We start from the raw sequence: 17,283 nt of genomic DNA on the forward strand, positions 1-17,283 counted from the left end.
GTGAAATGGAGGTCCTGCTCAGTGAAGTGGAGTTAAAGAAAAACATACTATTTGGAGGCTTAATCAGTGGTATAAACAACAAAAGAAAATTGATGGGGTGGTACAGCATGGCAGAGGCATTCAAAAGTTCAAGTTCAGAAAATTGCATAATGCCCAAAATAAAGAAGTGATCAGGTATTAAAGTCACAATGAAAAGTTGGGTCGCAGCCCACCATTTAAAAAAATGGTCTATGTAGAGTTTCTCAAACCCCATTGTAACTAAAGTGTCATTTTAAATGCTTCATATTCTAAGGGCTTCCCAAACCAAGATGTTAATCCCTACGTGCTTCTTAAATGGGCTTTCCCTTGTTCTGACAGGAGCATGCAGGCAGTAATCGCCACACAGAATACATTACATTCATGATATTACAGCTCTCTGATCATTTTAAACTACTAAGATATATACATTCAAGCATGTATTAAACATATGGGGACATGGTGGCGCAGTGGTAGCAATGAGCTGGAAAAATCTTTGTTATACATGTTTAATTATTCTATCCTTTCATCCTATTCCCAGCAGGCATCATGCATGACATAGAAACAACCCCTGAACGGGGTGCAAGCTCATTGCAGGGTGAATACGAGCACACACATACAATAGTAGCATCAATTTAAGCATCACCAAATCCCCTAACCTACAATGCTTTGGATTGAAACCAAAGCACATGGAGGAAACCCACCAGGAAAACATACAAACTCCAGACAGGGGATACCGGGGCCGTTGCCCCCCACATGTTTAATTATTAAGAGTATACATGATTTAAATTAAGTTACAAGTTTATCTGTTAAATGTAATATACATACTTTACTTCATTTCATCATAAAAATAATATTAAGTATACATCCTAGTATTTTAACAGCACACAGTTCCAAGAGGATAGCTCTTGGAAATCTAAATCGACTTAGTCATCATCACGGGACAGGAAATCAATATGATCTGTAAATATGCACTCTCTTCTAATTCTTCTATTTGTGATGTCTTCTAACAAAACTAAAGCAGCCATGGTAGTTGGAATAGTTTGGGCATTCCTTGCACCATTATATTGTTACAGAATGATTACAATCAAGTGAATTAAATTTGTAAATACAATACAATACAATTTATTTTTGGGCTTTAACAGGCACTGCCTTTTGGCAAGGAAAATCTCCTGAAAAAACTCTTGTAGGGAAAAAATGGAAGAAACCTGTTAAAGGCAGTTCAAATAGAGACCTCTTTCCAGGTAGGATGGGTGCACAGTGGGTGTCACAAAAATGGGGTAAATGCAATACAATACACAGAACAGAACACAAGTAATACTCAATACAATATAATAGTACAATAGAAATATTACACGTACAGAGCAGAATTCAATAGTAGATGATATCACATAATACGATTCGGATTTGTTCAGAGTCCTGGAGCCCTCGGCCATCAAGCTGCCTCCCCCTACTGGCCATTCCACATCTGAGACAGCGCTGGTCCAGCCAATCCGATGAAAGGACCCCTCTACCCGATGATTCCTGCAATCTTCCATCACAGATGACTTTACCAGATGACAGGCAAAACAACTTGGCAGATGGGCAGTGGCACTAAGTGCCATGTTTGAGTACCGAGAAAAGAAACAGAATAGATGATAGTTAGTAACAAATTATAACTATCCATTTACTTATGTTTCAGTGCTGATGACTAACAACAGAGATGCAGTCTGTACAGTTAATCAGTGGCTTTAGTCAAGATATGCTAAACTGAAGTAGTGAGTCTTCAGCCAGGATTTGAAAGCTGAGACCAAAGGGGCATCTCTTATAGTAGCAGGCAGACCATTCAACAGTTTAGGGGCCCTGTAACTAAAACCACAACTTCACACTGTTATTTTATTAATCCTGGGAATCATAGGCAGACCAGCATCTTGAGATCTTAATGTACATTCTGGTTTGTAAGTAATGATAAGTTCAGATAAGTAAGCTGATCCTTCACCATTTAAGGCTTTATGTTTAAAAAGAGCATTTTGAAATTTACCCTAAACTTAACTGGGAGCCAGTGTAAGGATTTAAGAACTGGAGTTATGTATTTGTATTTTCTTGTTCTTGTAATAATTCTTCCAGCAGTATTTTGGATTAACTGGAGGCTGTATAAAGAACAGTTTGAACATACAGTGAACAGCACACTGCAGTAGTCAATCCCACTAGAAATAAAAACATGAATTAATTTTTCAGAATCCTGCTTATTTAGAAATTTTCCAATATTTTTAAGATGGAAGAGACATGATTTAGACAACTTTGTAATGTGCACTTTAAATAACACTCTAGAGTCAATGATAACTCTTAGATTGTGGGCTGATTCCAATTATTAACATCTCTTTTTTATCTGTGTTTAAAGACAATTAGTTCTCATGCATTCACTCCTTTACTTCACTAACACAACTAATTAAAGACAACATCCAAGAAATTTCATTTGATCTAAATGAAAGGTATAACTGGTTGTCAACTGCATACGAGTGAAAGTTAACATTATGCTTTCTAATGATAGATCCCAGTGGAAGCATGTAAAGTGAAAACAGTAAAGGTCCCAGTACTGAGCCTTGCTGGAGACCATATCTCACTTCAGTGTATAATGATGGAGTACTGCCAGCACGTTTCTGTACATATTGGAATCGATTTGATAAATAAGAACTAAACCAGGCAAGGACAGGGCCTATAAGCCCAACATCATTTTCTAGCCTGTGCAGTAAAATACAATGGTCAGTAGAGTCAAATGCTGCGCTTAAGTCTAACAACATAATTACAATGATTTGCAATTAATTTTGATGTATTTGGTAAAGCCTGTTTCATGGATACGAATCTAAAAAAAGAAAGGGAGACCACAGAAACAGTAGCACTGCTTTGACACTTGGCAATGCCCGTTTGCAAAACCAAGCAGAAATGTGTATACACATGGTCTGAGGCTACCGTGAAAATGTGCATGGATTTAAACCAAGTTTAGTTTTTATACATCTTGAAGTGAGTGTGGAAACGGGCATACGCAACATTTTTGTGTGTACACCATTTATGCATGAGGCCCCTGAACTGCACCTTAAACATATAACTCCACAGTATTATAAAACCTCTTAAATTTTAACAAGCAATCACATAATAATACAAATCTTCATTGTGTATGGTGCAGTACAGATAGAGTGACATGTACAGATGAAAGTACAGATAGAGAAACATGATGAATCAGTCGTTAATACTTCCTGATATTACAGTTGATTTTGCCAACAATTGTAAAAAGGCAGGCATATCCAAATTGTAAGCTAATGTCAAATAGTGTTAACCTTGTGTAATAATTACACATGACAAGACAATTCACTGTTCATCAGAATTGTTAACATTCATTACTCTTACATTAACCGAAAAATAATATTTAATTAACCATAGGCAAACTTACTGTGCCTACTTTTTGATTCTGGATGTCCAGCTTGCGGTCACGTGCACCTTAATTTTGCAAACAACCACACCACCTTAGAAAACAGTTCTCAGTCACCAGGAAGTCAGGGCTGTATTGTTTCATTAAATTTTTAGCAGCTTGTTTCTGATAAAAAAGCAAGAAGGTTTACATAAAGTAACATAAACTTGCAATGTCAAAATGACAGCTTTATTGTTTGTGCCAAGATGAAGAGTTACAGATACAAAACAAAATCCCAACTTGTACATAATAAGATCAAAGAAAAGTTGAAGTTTGTTTGTGAACTATGCCGTTTAGAATCGTTGTATAGTTATCTTATTGTGTGTGTGTCTGAAAACATAATAAAGTAAAGTATACAAAATAAAGGTAATGTGTTAAAATGAATGATGGTAAAATAAAACTAACTTTAGGTAGAAGATAACACCCACTGGCCATAACGAGAAGTATTCCTAAAATATTTTTTTTCCTGCTTAACTGCTGCTTTTGTAGTTACTGAATATTTACAGTTCAAAGTTGTTTTCCCATAAAGAGTACATACTGTATTTTTCTACATCCATGAAGTATTGTGTTTCTTGCCATAAACTCATCTAACACAGATGAATTGTAATGGGAAAGGGATGTTTTATATGACCTGCATAAACTTATATTATATATTTTACAATAATATATTGCAGCATCTCAAACTTATTAACTTATTTTAAGTGCACATTTATTACATGTATATAAAGTGATATTAAAATGTTTATACGCTTCATTTGTTAACAATTGATTTAAATATTTTTTCAATAACTAAAATAAGTAAATGACTTGATGGTAAATTAAGTTAAATATTAAGCCATATACTGAACTTTTATGATTTATACAAAACATATTAGAATTACAGTCAACTTTTATAGAAATTTTTCATATGGGTTGGTAAAAAATAATAATAATGCCCCTATGTCAAACCAGGCTAATATGAAGATGCCAATTAATTTGATATGTATGTTTCTTGTGTGCATAGAAAAAAAAAATAGGAGCAAGATCAAACTTCATGTGGACAACAATTATACTACTTCTCTAAAACTGCGAAGGAGTCATTGTGCCTACCTAATGATAATAACATACATAAAAATATAGCTCCTCTTCCATTTTGAACTTTTCAGCAGTTTCATCTACATTTATTAATTACCTGCTTTGTAAGATGAGACCTTGTATTTGTGTACAGGACCCCATCCACACCACACCTTTCAAATCCTGCCTTTGTGCTATAATCCAAATTGTTCAAACAATAATAAATAATCCATTGAAATTGAATCTTTGCAGCTATTTTGAAAATCTTGTCTTGATGCTGACAATCTAAATATCTTCTGCCCTATCTCTCACGTACCTTTTCTGTCAAAAGTCCCACAACTGACCAGTTAATTAACTTGTAATAAGTTAATACAACCCTGTCAGTCTGGTTTGAGAGAACAACTCAGCAGTGAAACTTATTTGCTTCAAATAACTAATGATTTGCTTATGGCAGTAAACTCTGAGCAAATAAGTATATTAATTCTTAATTATTCAATAGGTGTAAATGCAGTATTTGATACTGTTAAACATGATATTGTACTGTCTAAAACAGAAAATATTCTGGGTATCTGTGGCACTTTCCTACTGTAGTTTAAGTCCTATTTTATTAATAGGCAAGAGTTTGTTAGATCCAGCTCAGCACTAGTCACACTAAACAGGAATTTCTCAAGGATCTGTCTTTTGTCCTCTGCTCTTCTCTATCTACATGCTTCCCTTTGGTCATAATACAGTATGCATAGCTTTGGACTGGTTTATTATATTTATACAGATAATACTCAGATCTATTTATATTTCTTTAAAGTGAAACTTCAGAGTTTTCTCACTTCACAACATGCCTCAGTGGAATTAAAGCATGGATAGAACTTAACTAATAAAAATGGAACTGCAACAAAACTGAAGTCATGCTAATTGGCACTAAAGCTCCACTTGAGAAAATGAACTCCTCTTCAGTTGCTCTTGCTGATGATGTCATCAGACTTCTTTTTCTTCTAGAAATCTTGATGTCATTTCTTATTCTAACCACATAAATTACATGAAGAAATTTTCTTATTTCCACCTCCACACTATATCCCACATTCACTCATTCCTCACTTTTCTTCTGGCAGATGTTCTTTCTTATCATACATCAGAGCTCCAGTTGGTTCAAACCCGCAACAACAAACATGTAACATCCATCCTGCTATTCCTTCACTGCATCCCTGTGTTTTATGGGACTGAATATAAAATTGTATTAGTTACCTATAACCTATAAAGTTTTAAATGGCCTCTGCATCAGTAACCTCCTCCATCATTATGTTCCTGTCTGCCCACTAAGATCCACTGACAATCTTGTTGTGGCCCAAAGCTAACCTGTAATCTATGGGTGATGAATCATTCAGCTCTGTTGCACCCAGACCTTGGCACAACCTACCTAGATTAATGAGATCAACTGATTCAATTCATCCTTTTAAAAAACAACAAAAACGTATTTATTCAGGAAGGCTTTGAACTTATCCTGATATTCTAACCCTTCTTACAGTTAACCTTCTTTGTCAATGTGCTCAAGATGATTTGTATTGGAAATTTAGATTATTTGTTTATGGTTTTCTTTAGTATTTTATATATTTTTAATTTTTTTCTTGTCTATTGTCTCTTATTCCAATTCAAAGCTTTGCATATCTTATATTTATCTTTATTTAATGTTTTATGTGGGTGCTACATAAATAAAATATATTATTATTATTATTATTATTATTATTATTATTATTATTATTATTATTATTATTATTAAAAATGCAGCGAATGTCAGTGCATCATGCACCACCACCTCCACCAGTGGAACTTTTCCAATATGAGATTAGGTGAAATGAAAATGTATTTTCATATGCACAATACACAGTCATTCACACTGTACAATGAAAATCTTGCTCTGCATACTCTTCCTGCTCCAGTATACATAATTTAAACACAATACAATATCCATCCATCCACTAACCAACCCGCTATATCCTAACTACAGGGGTCTGCTGGAGCCAATCCCAGCCAACACAGGGTGCAAGGCAGGACACAATACAATAAATGTGCTAATAGTCAATAGACAATATATAGGATGAAAAATAAATTTACACATTAAATACAGCAGTATAGTGTAAGCATATATAGTACAAATGGTGAGTATTATGTAAATATATAAATAAAATTCAAACATATAATCCAAAAAAACCCAATGTGACAGCAAAGTCCTATTTTGCAAGAGGAAGAGGTGATGGATGAGAATAATTAACAAGTCTAATTGCCTGCAGATAAAACTGTTTTGTAATCTTGTAGTTCTTGATTTTATTCTTATAGTATCACCCTTATGGTAGGAGTGACAGTAAACCATGTTGAGGGTGGGTGCTGTTCTTTAAAATGCTGATGATTTTAGCTTGGTAAATGTTATCCACTGATGGAAGAGCTGCTCTTAAATACTGATGTTGGCAGTCCTGACCACCCTTCGTACGGCTTTGTGGTCTCGTGCTCTCAAGTTATACCCCTACAGAATCTACCAAGGATTCTGGCTGGTATGCCAAATTTCTATAACTTCCTCAGGATGTCCCAACACTGTTGAGATTTCTTTGATAACTGATTAGTATCGAGTACAGTATATGAGTGAAATCATATGAGTATGAGCGAATTCTAAAACAATGTGTCTTCAGCCTCATTTTAACTGCAAATACTGATAGAAGATCTTATGGCAGATCATTCCAATAATCCTACTGGAGAACTATTTAATTAAAATATGGCAATATCTGTGGTAGTTTTTAATATAATCCCATTAAAGAACTGACAGAAAAACAGCTATTATTGAATAGACAATTCTATTAATTGCTCATTTAAAAGAAAAAAAAGACATTTTTTATCTGCAACTGGCTTGTGTGTTTTATGAAATGTGTTAGAACATTCAGAGCAGTTCACATAAGTGTTTTTTTCCTTAAAATCTATTTTACAAATTCCTATCATATCTCTTTCTCAGATGTACTAAGCTGATTTATGTTGATCCGCATATTCTGAAGAGGGACAGAGCACTGTAATATCAATTACTTTTAAGTTCTTAGCAGCTATCATGGTTTATTACTCCTAATAACTTCTTCATAATTCTTGTATTTAAATGCTTGCACTATATCATTTTGTTAAAATAGTTTATGTTTTTCCCCCTTTGGTATAATAATGAAGCGGCTGTTGACTCTGAAAGCCCATAGTTATAATCTAGATTACTGCTACATACCGGTAATAGAATCTTCATTTGCTTATTCCAGCTCTTAATTTTAGCATTTTGTTGCAAGATTTTAAAAGGCTTAGCCTATGTCCAAAGGTAGATATAGACTGAAGAGTGAATAAACTGAAGTGTCTTTAGGCACCTATAGAATATATCTGTTTGTGATTTATAATGAATAAAATAGGTGACAAAAACATTTGAGGACCGCAGAGTTTATTTCAAAATGACTGTCATTCTGAAATGAACTGAGTAATACTAAGTGTCAGTTTTTTCGCATTGATTAAAAAATGATGGAAAGAAATAGTTATGTATGTTTCAGCAAGGATAGAAAAGGAAGTGAGGTGCTTTGTGTCAAAATATCTCGATTTAGGAGATAAACCAAGAAAAGATTAAAATGTCAACACGGAAGAAGCTCTAGTAAGAAGAAAAAATCCTGTTGTTTAGAACTGTATACTTGTTTAATTTACTAAAAATTTTAAAGTAGCATTGTGTTTAATAAAGTGAAACATAGGCAATGTTGAATACTGCATATTGATCTTCACTGATTTTACTGTTCTAACACAAAATGAGTAATCCCAAGAATAAATTACTATATTACTACTTCATTTTATCTCCAGCAGAAATCTATGAGTACAGATCTCTGGCTACAGTTTCACTTGTTAGATACAAAAATGTTTGTTGTTGCATTGTGTGTGAGGTCTGAGAAAATAAAAGAGCCTCCTTCAAGCACCTTTTGCTACCCTCTGTGTATGAGGGTGCATGGCTAGTGATAAACTGAGCCATTTAAATCACTCCTTTTAGAGTCTTGTAATCTTCCAAAGTGTGGTTGACCTACCAGGCATTAATGCAGCTGCTGCTTAGAAGAAGTATGTGAGTATGTATTCAGGAAAACTGATTTACTTTCATCAGCTTTTTTAAAGAGATAATGCTTTTCAGCATTCTAAACTTGATGAATTTTGTTGGGTGACAATGACAGAACATCAGCACTGAAGACCTGTAACAGCTTAATGCTACCCACTCTTTCAATAGCAACCCTATTAATTTTATAAGCACATATACCCTATAACATCTCCTGAAGTCCACAATCAACTATCCTTTCTTAAACTGTTGCTATGACACAATTCAATAAGAATGTAATAAGACTTTTACTGTTGTTGTTTCCGCAGATTTAATAAAGAGTTTGTGTTATGCTTGGCAATCATGAGTGAACAGTGGTGGGATATGAACAGAGCAAAGTCAGAAACAATCTGTGTTATCAAAGTTCAGATAAGGTGAGCTGCATAAGTCTATGCATCACGTTCAAATGTCCAAAATAATCTGACAATTATCATAAATGCATATGTTGTATTCCGTATGAGCATTCTGTAAAGTTAACGTAAAAAAGAAAAAATAAATGTTAAACTACACCGTGTGGGATTTTCACATTACTTTATTTTAAAAATCATGAAATAGATCTGAAAGAAAAAAAATCTGATCAAGCCTCCTTAGAATTGTTAACATGCAAAATGAAAACAATGTTTTTAGAATATTCAAGAAGTGTTTGAGAGAATAAAGCACCATTTTTTTCATATAACATTTATTTTAAATACCAGTCAATTCATATTGCATGTGAAGCATTATTAAAATCTTTTCAACTCTGAGGGATCTGATATAAATTAATGAATGGTTTTGAATGGCCATGATGCATTAATAAATACATGCAATTACACAGTAAACAGTAGTCTGACAATTCCCAACTGTTTACCCCAACTCACAGTTAATTTCCCAGTCAGAATTTGTGGATATGTTTGATTTTTTACAAGAAATCAGGGGAAAAGAATACAACAGGGAATGTTACAGATTCAGGTAAAGAAAATATAAAGTTTAGTTATTATTGGATGTACAACTTACTTACTTACTTTGTGCTTTTGCATATATTTCACCTTCCCAAATACCCCCATATCAATATTAGAATATTTTCCTTGAAGGACACCTGTAGTAGGATAACCTCTAAACCAAGTTTTGTTTCTTAAGATATTGATCTTAATTTCCTTTCCATGAGAGTTGCCTGATTCTTACTGATTTCTTGCACAGTATATATAATAGCTATATTACTGAACATATTGTTCTGCAAAATTATTCTACATTAATGTTTATTTTGTAAGAAATCACAGTTGACCTTATTTTCCTAAATGATCAAACACTTCTCTAAACCAAAGAGGAGGCTGTGCACAAATTTCATATGTGATCTTTCAAACAAAATTATCCATTAAATTTGACATGGTATTCCATCATAAGATACCAAATCCCACCTCATGTTGCACCACAAATAAAAATACAAAAAAGCAAAGAGCCTAAACACACTGCAACAATACAAACATAAAGTGCAAGTATAAATAGACTGTCATGAAGGAAGTAGGAGGGCAAATAAAAATAAAAAAATAGAAATTCCTGAGACTAAAATGTCATCTGTAAAATTTGTATCCTTATTTAAGAAGGGTTTAAGGAAATGAAGGAAACAACAAATATTTAAAAAAAATTAAACCTTTGAGATACCATTCAAATAGGCTTCACAAACTAAGGATGAGTGAGTAAGGTATATTTAAACATTTAAGAGATTTGAGGTTGAAAACCAATTAGGAAAATTTAAAAAACAAAGTTAGTATGTAAACCCCACTCTCTCCTACCATTACCCCAAATCACAGTGTGATTTAAGAAGATAACAAAGTTTCAACATAAACTCCTTGTCAATTTGGAGGTTAATTCTATAAATAATGTTGTTCAACTGTCAAGTGTAACACACAAAGCAATCTCTGACAACCTTGGTCAAATGGGTTTTGAACCCCTTCCTCACTGGTATTCCGCATTTTGTGCTCTATAGCTCTCTAATGGCACACCCAATCAGATCAAAACTTTTAAATCAATTAAATACTCCCTCACTGGCAGTTGCACCTTTTATAACACAGGCAAGGAAGTAGCAGTGAGGTTATAGTCAAGCAGTGAGCAAAGAAAAAGAGAGAAAGGATAAGGATACTGGTATGTGTAGTAAGGGGGTTCAGAGTATAAAAAAGTGCTAGAACTTTCTTGTATTCAGGACGCAATATGTTGATTACAATAAGCAATGTTTGTCATAACTTCTAACTGTTGTCAATGTCAGTGAGCACATGCTGCTTTAACCATTTTAAGCACTGATGTTGTAAACGGTAGCTCGGTAGGCTGATGGCATGTAAAGTGGTATATTGTTAAACATTTTAGTTTTCACCAAAGAAAATTATTTGAGTTTTAAAAATTTTAGTTTTTACAAAAGAAAATGATTTGAGTTTTAAAACATTGTGTTATTTTAAAACAGAAGGGTTTTTGCTCAAATGCTTTTTTTTTATCAAAGTTCCTATTGGAATGGCGACATGATATTTTGTGTTATTTTATAATCTCCATTTCAGAGTATGGAAAATGTCAGTATCATAATATTCAGTGTTGGAAGCAGCTGAAACTTAAATGAAAAATTCAAAGGTTGCTGAATCAGTATTTGAGTCATTAGATAGTACTCCTGCAAAATGGGGTTAAAGAAAGGTGAATAGAAACTGATCACCGCACAAACATGGATTGCTAACTTTTTGGCATTTGTTGTATGGGAGGTAAGCGCCACACATGTAAATCAAGCACTGTTTTATTCTGCATTGCATAAATAGGTCATATCTAGCTGAATAAAGTTTATCTCATCCACCATTCAATTTCCATTTTCCTTTATTCTCCTTTTTACAGATCTAACTGAAATGGCTAAAAACAAACAGAAGCTGTCAGAATCAAGCTGCTTTATTAGCCACTTTGCGCCTGACCGAGCACTAAGCGAGAGAGAGTGCACAGCAAGTCAGCAAAATCAGAAAAAAGAGATTGTAATACCAAACAAGAGAATACATGCTGCACTTCCTAAACCTTAAATTCCAACATTTAAGCACGAGCCACCTATATTAGCATAAAACATTAAATAAATTGACTTTGTGTCATGCTAGCAGATATTCTAGAGGCACAGTACACTCCAGGGACCTCATGTATAACAGCCTGCGTAGAACTCACACTATAACGTGGAGTAAGCACAAAAGCGGGAATGTGTGTACGCAAAGAAAAATCCAGATGCAGGAATCTGTGCGTATGCAAACTTCCACGTTCTTCTGCTACATAAATCCTGATCAGCGTGAAAAGTAACACACGTGCACGTGCCTGCTGTCCCACCCCAACTCCTCTCAGAATTACGCCTCTTTGAATATGTAAATCAATATTAATAGCCCTTAAGCGCAGCGTTCTGTGAAAAGACAATGGCAAAACCATGAGGAAAAATAGAACAATTTCAGCGAATACCAAGTGGAGGCAAAGAAAAACATACTATTTGTTGGTTTAAACAGTGGTAAAAACAAGAAAAACAAGCTGATCGAGTGACATAGCATGTTGGAGAAACTCAAAAGCTCAAGTTCACAAAGTCGCACAGTGCCCAAAATAAAAAAGTGTAACACACAAAGCAATCTCTGACAACCGTGGTCAAATTGGTTTTTGATCCCCTTCCTCACTGGTATTCCGCATTTTGTGCTCTATAGCTCTCTAATGGCGCACCCAATCAGATCAAAACTTTTAAATCAATTAAATACTCCCCCACTGGCAGTTGCACCTTTTATAAAACAGGCAAGGAAGTAGCAGTGAGGTTATAGTCAAGCAGTGAGCAAAGAAAAAGAGAGAAAGGATAAGGATACTGGCATGTGTAGTAAGGGAGTTCAGAGTAAAAAAAAGTGCTAGAACTTTCTTGTATTAAGGACGCAATATGTTAATTACAATAAGCAATGTTTGTCATAATTTCTAACCGTTGTCAATGTCAGTGAGCACATGCTGCTTTAACCATTTTAAGCACTGATGGTGTAAACGGTAGCTCGGTAGGCTGGTGACATGCAAAGTGGTATATTGTTAAGCATTTTAGTTTTCACCAAAGAAAATGATTTGAGTTTTAAACATTTTAGTTTTTACAAAAGAAAATGATTTGAGTTTTAAAACATTTTGTTACTTTAAAACTGAAGGGTTTGTGCTCAAATGCTTTTTTTTCTCAAAGTTCCTATTGTAATGACGACATGGCATTTTGTGTTATTTTATAATCTCCATTTCAGAGTATGGAAAATGTCAATATCATAATATTCAGTGTTGGAAGCAGCTGAAACTTAAATGAAATTTAAAATAAAAAAGAAGTCGCATATCAAAGTCGCCGTGAAAAGTTTAGTCGTAGCCCACCGTCTGAGTGTCATATGAAAGTTTATTAGGGTACAGAGAAAAAAAAAACAAAGGCACACAGTGGGGAAAAAGCAAGAAATATCAACTTTAATCTCGAAATTTCCACTTTAATCATGTAGTTTATTTTGTCATTAAAGTAGAACATCATAAACTTAATCTTAAAATCGTTTAATTTACTAGTTTCTCAAATTCCATCGTAACTAAAGTAGTACGTTAAATGCTTTGTTTTGTATTTGACCTTCTATGTGCTCTATGTGTGTAAATCACAACGTGCTTCTTAAACCGGCTTCCTCTACCTCCGACAGGACACAGAATCCATTACATTCATGATATTACAGCTCTCTGAATAACTAAAATACTGAGATGTATACGTGATATCATTTTCATGATAATAGGAGTTAAAGAATGTTATTAAACATGAGAACATGGTGGCACAGTGATTGTGCACGACCTTTGATTAAATTCTTTATTTCAGCAGTACTGTCTCTTTCAAATGTGCTAACCTCCAGTTCCTGTCCTTCCTTTTCTTTCTCCAAATACCCAATCACCATACAATCAACTCTGTAATAGACGTTAAGCCATCTGTAAGCTTATAACGCACATTCTTCAAAACTTTTAAGGAACATTGAAATATCTTCATAGTGCATGTTTAATTATTCTATCCTTCACGCCAGTCCCAGTTCAGCATGCAGTGCGAGGCAGGAACAATCAGTAAATGGAGCGCCAGATCCTTGCTGGCGTAGCGACACCGTGTCCTTTAATTATTAACAATATAGATTATTTAAATATAGTTTAATCTGTATAATATAATAAACATATTTTGTTGCATTTCTTCTTAAAAATGATATCGTCGTCATATGTAAATATGGGCTTTATAAAGTGGCTCAGGTTGTGCAATATTATAACTATCGCAAGTTTATAGATAGAGTGCGTTTAGAGCCCTTGGGATGAAACTGTTTCTGAACCGCGAGGTCCATACAGTAAAGTCTGCTGTGTGAAAAGCAGTTCAAATAGGAAGCATGGCTGACGCAGTGTGTGCTTGATGCTGTATACTGATAATTCTCTTTCCGATCAGCTGCTCCGAGTGGTGCTGTGAGAGTAATATGAAAAAAGATGATCTGCTGTGCCAACCCCTAGCGGGAACAGCTGAAAGAGGAAAAATAAGGTGCAGTGAGAGTAACAACGCTAAAGCAGTTATGGTATTTGGAATAGATGGGCCATTCTGTGGACCATTATATTGTTACAGGTTAATTACAATCAGATGCATCAAACTAATAAACAATATGCGGTTAATTTCAGTGTATTTATAAAGCCGCATCAGTAATGTGGATCGGAAAAAGAAAGAAAAACCACACAGGAACAGTAGCACTGCTTTGACACTGGGCGCTACCAGTCTGCAAAACCGAGTAGAGAACTTGCGTACGACAGGGTATGAGGTACCGTGGAAATGTGCGTGGCTTTACGCCAAGTTTAGGTTTTATACATTGCGATTTGAACGTGGAAACGTTCGTATGCAACATTTTAGTGCGTACGCACCGTTTATACATGAGGCCTCAAGTGACCTTCCAGTACTTAGCAGAACTTGTCAGGAATGAAACAGACATCTGTCTGTTTTGAGTTGCTGTAATTTGACGTTAAGTAAGTTCAGATGTAAACATTTACATGCTTCCAATTCTTTATATAAAATGTTTACCAGATTTCTTTGATTTTAACATCTCCATCACACATAACAAATGACATACAGTGTATCATAATATCGTATTCTTCTAATCTAATTCTGAGCCCTGGAGAACTGGAGCCTATCCCATATGGAAAAATACAGTAAGGATTTTTTATGGCCAAAATGCTAAATTAGTACATGGTACCATTTAGAATTGTATAGTATAAGTAGTATGTGTTCTATATTTGTCATACCCTTTCCCTAGGACATGGTTTATTACTTGCAAGATTATGGCATATATGTACCATATAAATCTAAGAGTAAATCTTACAAAATACTCACCATATAACAACATAATTTACTATGCAAAAAGTTACAGCACTCCTAAATTTGACTCCTGTAAACCTGAAACACTGGTGTTTATAACCATCAACCAGTTCCAGACTAATTTTTACCAGGTCTGTCCCTTCAGCTAATTACAGTCTATGTTTTTTCAAAATGGACACCAACAGGACTGGCCTTACAAGAATCCATCCATCCATTTTCCAACCCACTGAATCTGAACACAGGGGTCTGCTGGAGCCAATCCCAGCCAACACAGGGCACAAGGCAGGAACCAATCCTGGGCAGGGTGCCAAACCACCGCAGGACACACACAAACACACCAAGCACACACTAGGGCCAATTTAGAATCGCCAATCCACCTAAACTGCATGTCTTTGGACTGTGGGAGGAAACCAGAGTGCCCGGAGGAAACCCATACAGACACGGGGAGAACATGCAAACTCCACGCAGGGAGGACCCGGTAAGCGAACCCGGGTCTCCTAACTGCGAGGCAGCAGTGCTACCACTGCGCCACCATGCTGCCTGACCCTGCAAGAATGGATGTCTGAAATCTTTTAAAAAGTACAGCTCAAACATCATTGAAAAAAGGAATTTCACATATTTAATTCCCTAATGATTAAAGTAAAATGTAGGCACAACTGCTACAAATACATACACAAACAGACATTTCACTTGTTGAAGACAAAACTGATGGCAGAAAGTCCAATGAACAAGCAGCAATTGAAGACAGCTGCAGTAAAGGCCTGGTAAAGTACCACTCGGGTGGAAACACAGCATTTGGAGATGGCCATGGGTTCCAGATTTCAGGCAGTGATTGATTTTAAAGGTTTTTCAATCAAATATTGAAAATGATATTTATGATTATGCTACTTTGTCAAAATACTTCTGAGACCATGAAAATAGGGGGACCATGTATAAAAATATAATTTTTAAATGGCTCATGCAATATTTTGGTAAACCCCTTAAATTATAAATTGATTGCTTTATATCAAATTCATTGTAGTGGCCCCAGATCCAAAATTATGAAAATTGTGTCACTGTCCCAATACTTATGGTCCTGACTGTAGGCCCATATTTAAAGAGTTATGCACTAAGCTGAGGACTGGAACTGACAAAGCAGTCTTCTCTGATGTTCTGCCTGTGCTTTGTGCTAGTCAAAGTATGACCGAGGAAATGAAAAGGATTAATGTGTGGCTCAGATTTTAGTCCAGGAGAGAATGGCATAGGTTTATGGAATAGATGAGACCTGTGAAGCTGTAATAAGCTACATTTGAACCATACAGGCACTAGTGTATTGGGGAAGCTTATGAGATTGTCTAAACTAGGGAATAGCGGGAATGGAGTTTAAGTCAGGCTTGATTTATAATGTGACATGAATGAATGAACATTAGTGTAAAAATATATACACAAGGTATATTGGAAATTTCTATCCAAAAGTTTAGAGTTCATACATTCTTCATTTTGCAAGTATTTTCCATAGTATCCTCTACTTTTCTTGGTCATCCTATATGTATATATTAGTAACATTAATTTTCATCTCTGTGGCCCAATGTGTTTGAGTGTGAATCTAACACATTAATTTATATTCAGGTCTCATGCTTAATTCTAACAAATTAAGCTCTATTTCCTTTGGACACTATACAGAACTTATTCATTTTCTAATTTGTTAGATTTTGTTTGTTTTTTTTTTTCTTATAATGTGAGCTGTTGTTATTGTTGGATATTATAACATTTAAAAACAGAGTAATGAAGATTCACAGATAATTCAAAAAGATGTCCAAACTTATTGTATAAGTTACAGAATAGAATTTCACTGATAACGTACAGATACTATGTACAACAGTCTAATGAAAGACATTATGACTCTTACATAAAGCATTTAAAAAAATAAGTATGGTCTCATACATAATACAAGATAAAAAATTACAATTTTAAACTGTATGTTGACTAGAATTCTTATACAATTGTTAAATAATTTCTTTGTTATTTTAATATACTATTCTGCTGGCTTGAGTGGCATAAGTTCAGTGGAATAATAACATCTGCTCTTTGGAATTTGTTATTACTTCATAATCCGATCATCTTTGCAGATGTTAGAATGTAAATAAAACTGGCTTTCCTTTGTCTCTTTTCTGCTGTCAGGTCTTGCCACCATTCCTTCCACCTCCTTCAGTAATTTGAAAAGCTGAAACCAAACTGCCAATATATTCCTAAAAATAGGATTCAGTTCTTTTCTTCTGCAGTCAGGTTGACATTACTTTTGTTGAACGCATAATTACAAAT

The sequence above is a fragment of the Polypterus senegalus genome, chromosome 10, assembly GCF_016835505.1.
Source record: "Polypterus senegalus isolate Bchr_013 chromosome 10, ASM1683550v1, whole genome shotgun sequence".
NCBI lineage: Eukaryota > Metazoa > Chordata > Cladistia > Polypteriformes > Polypteridae > Polypterus > Polypterus senegalus.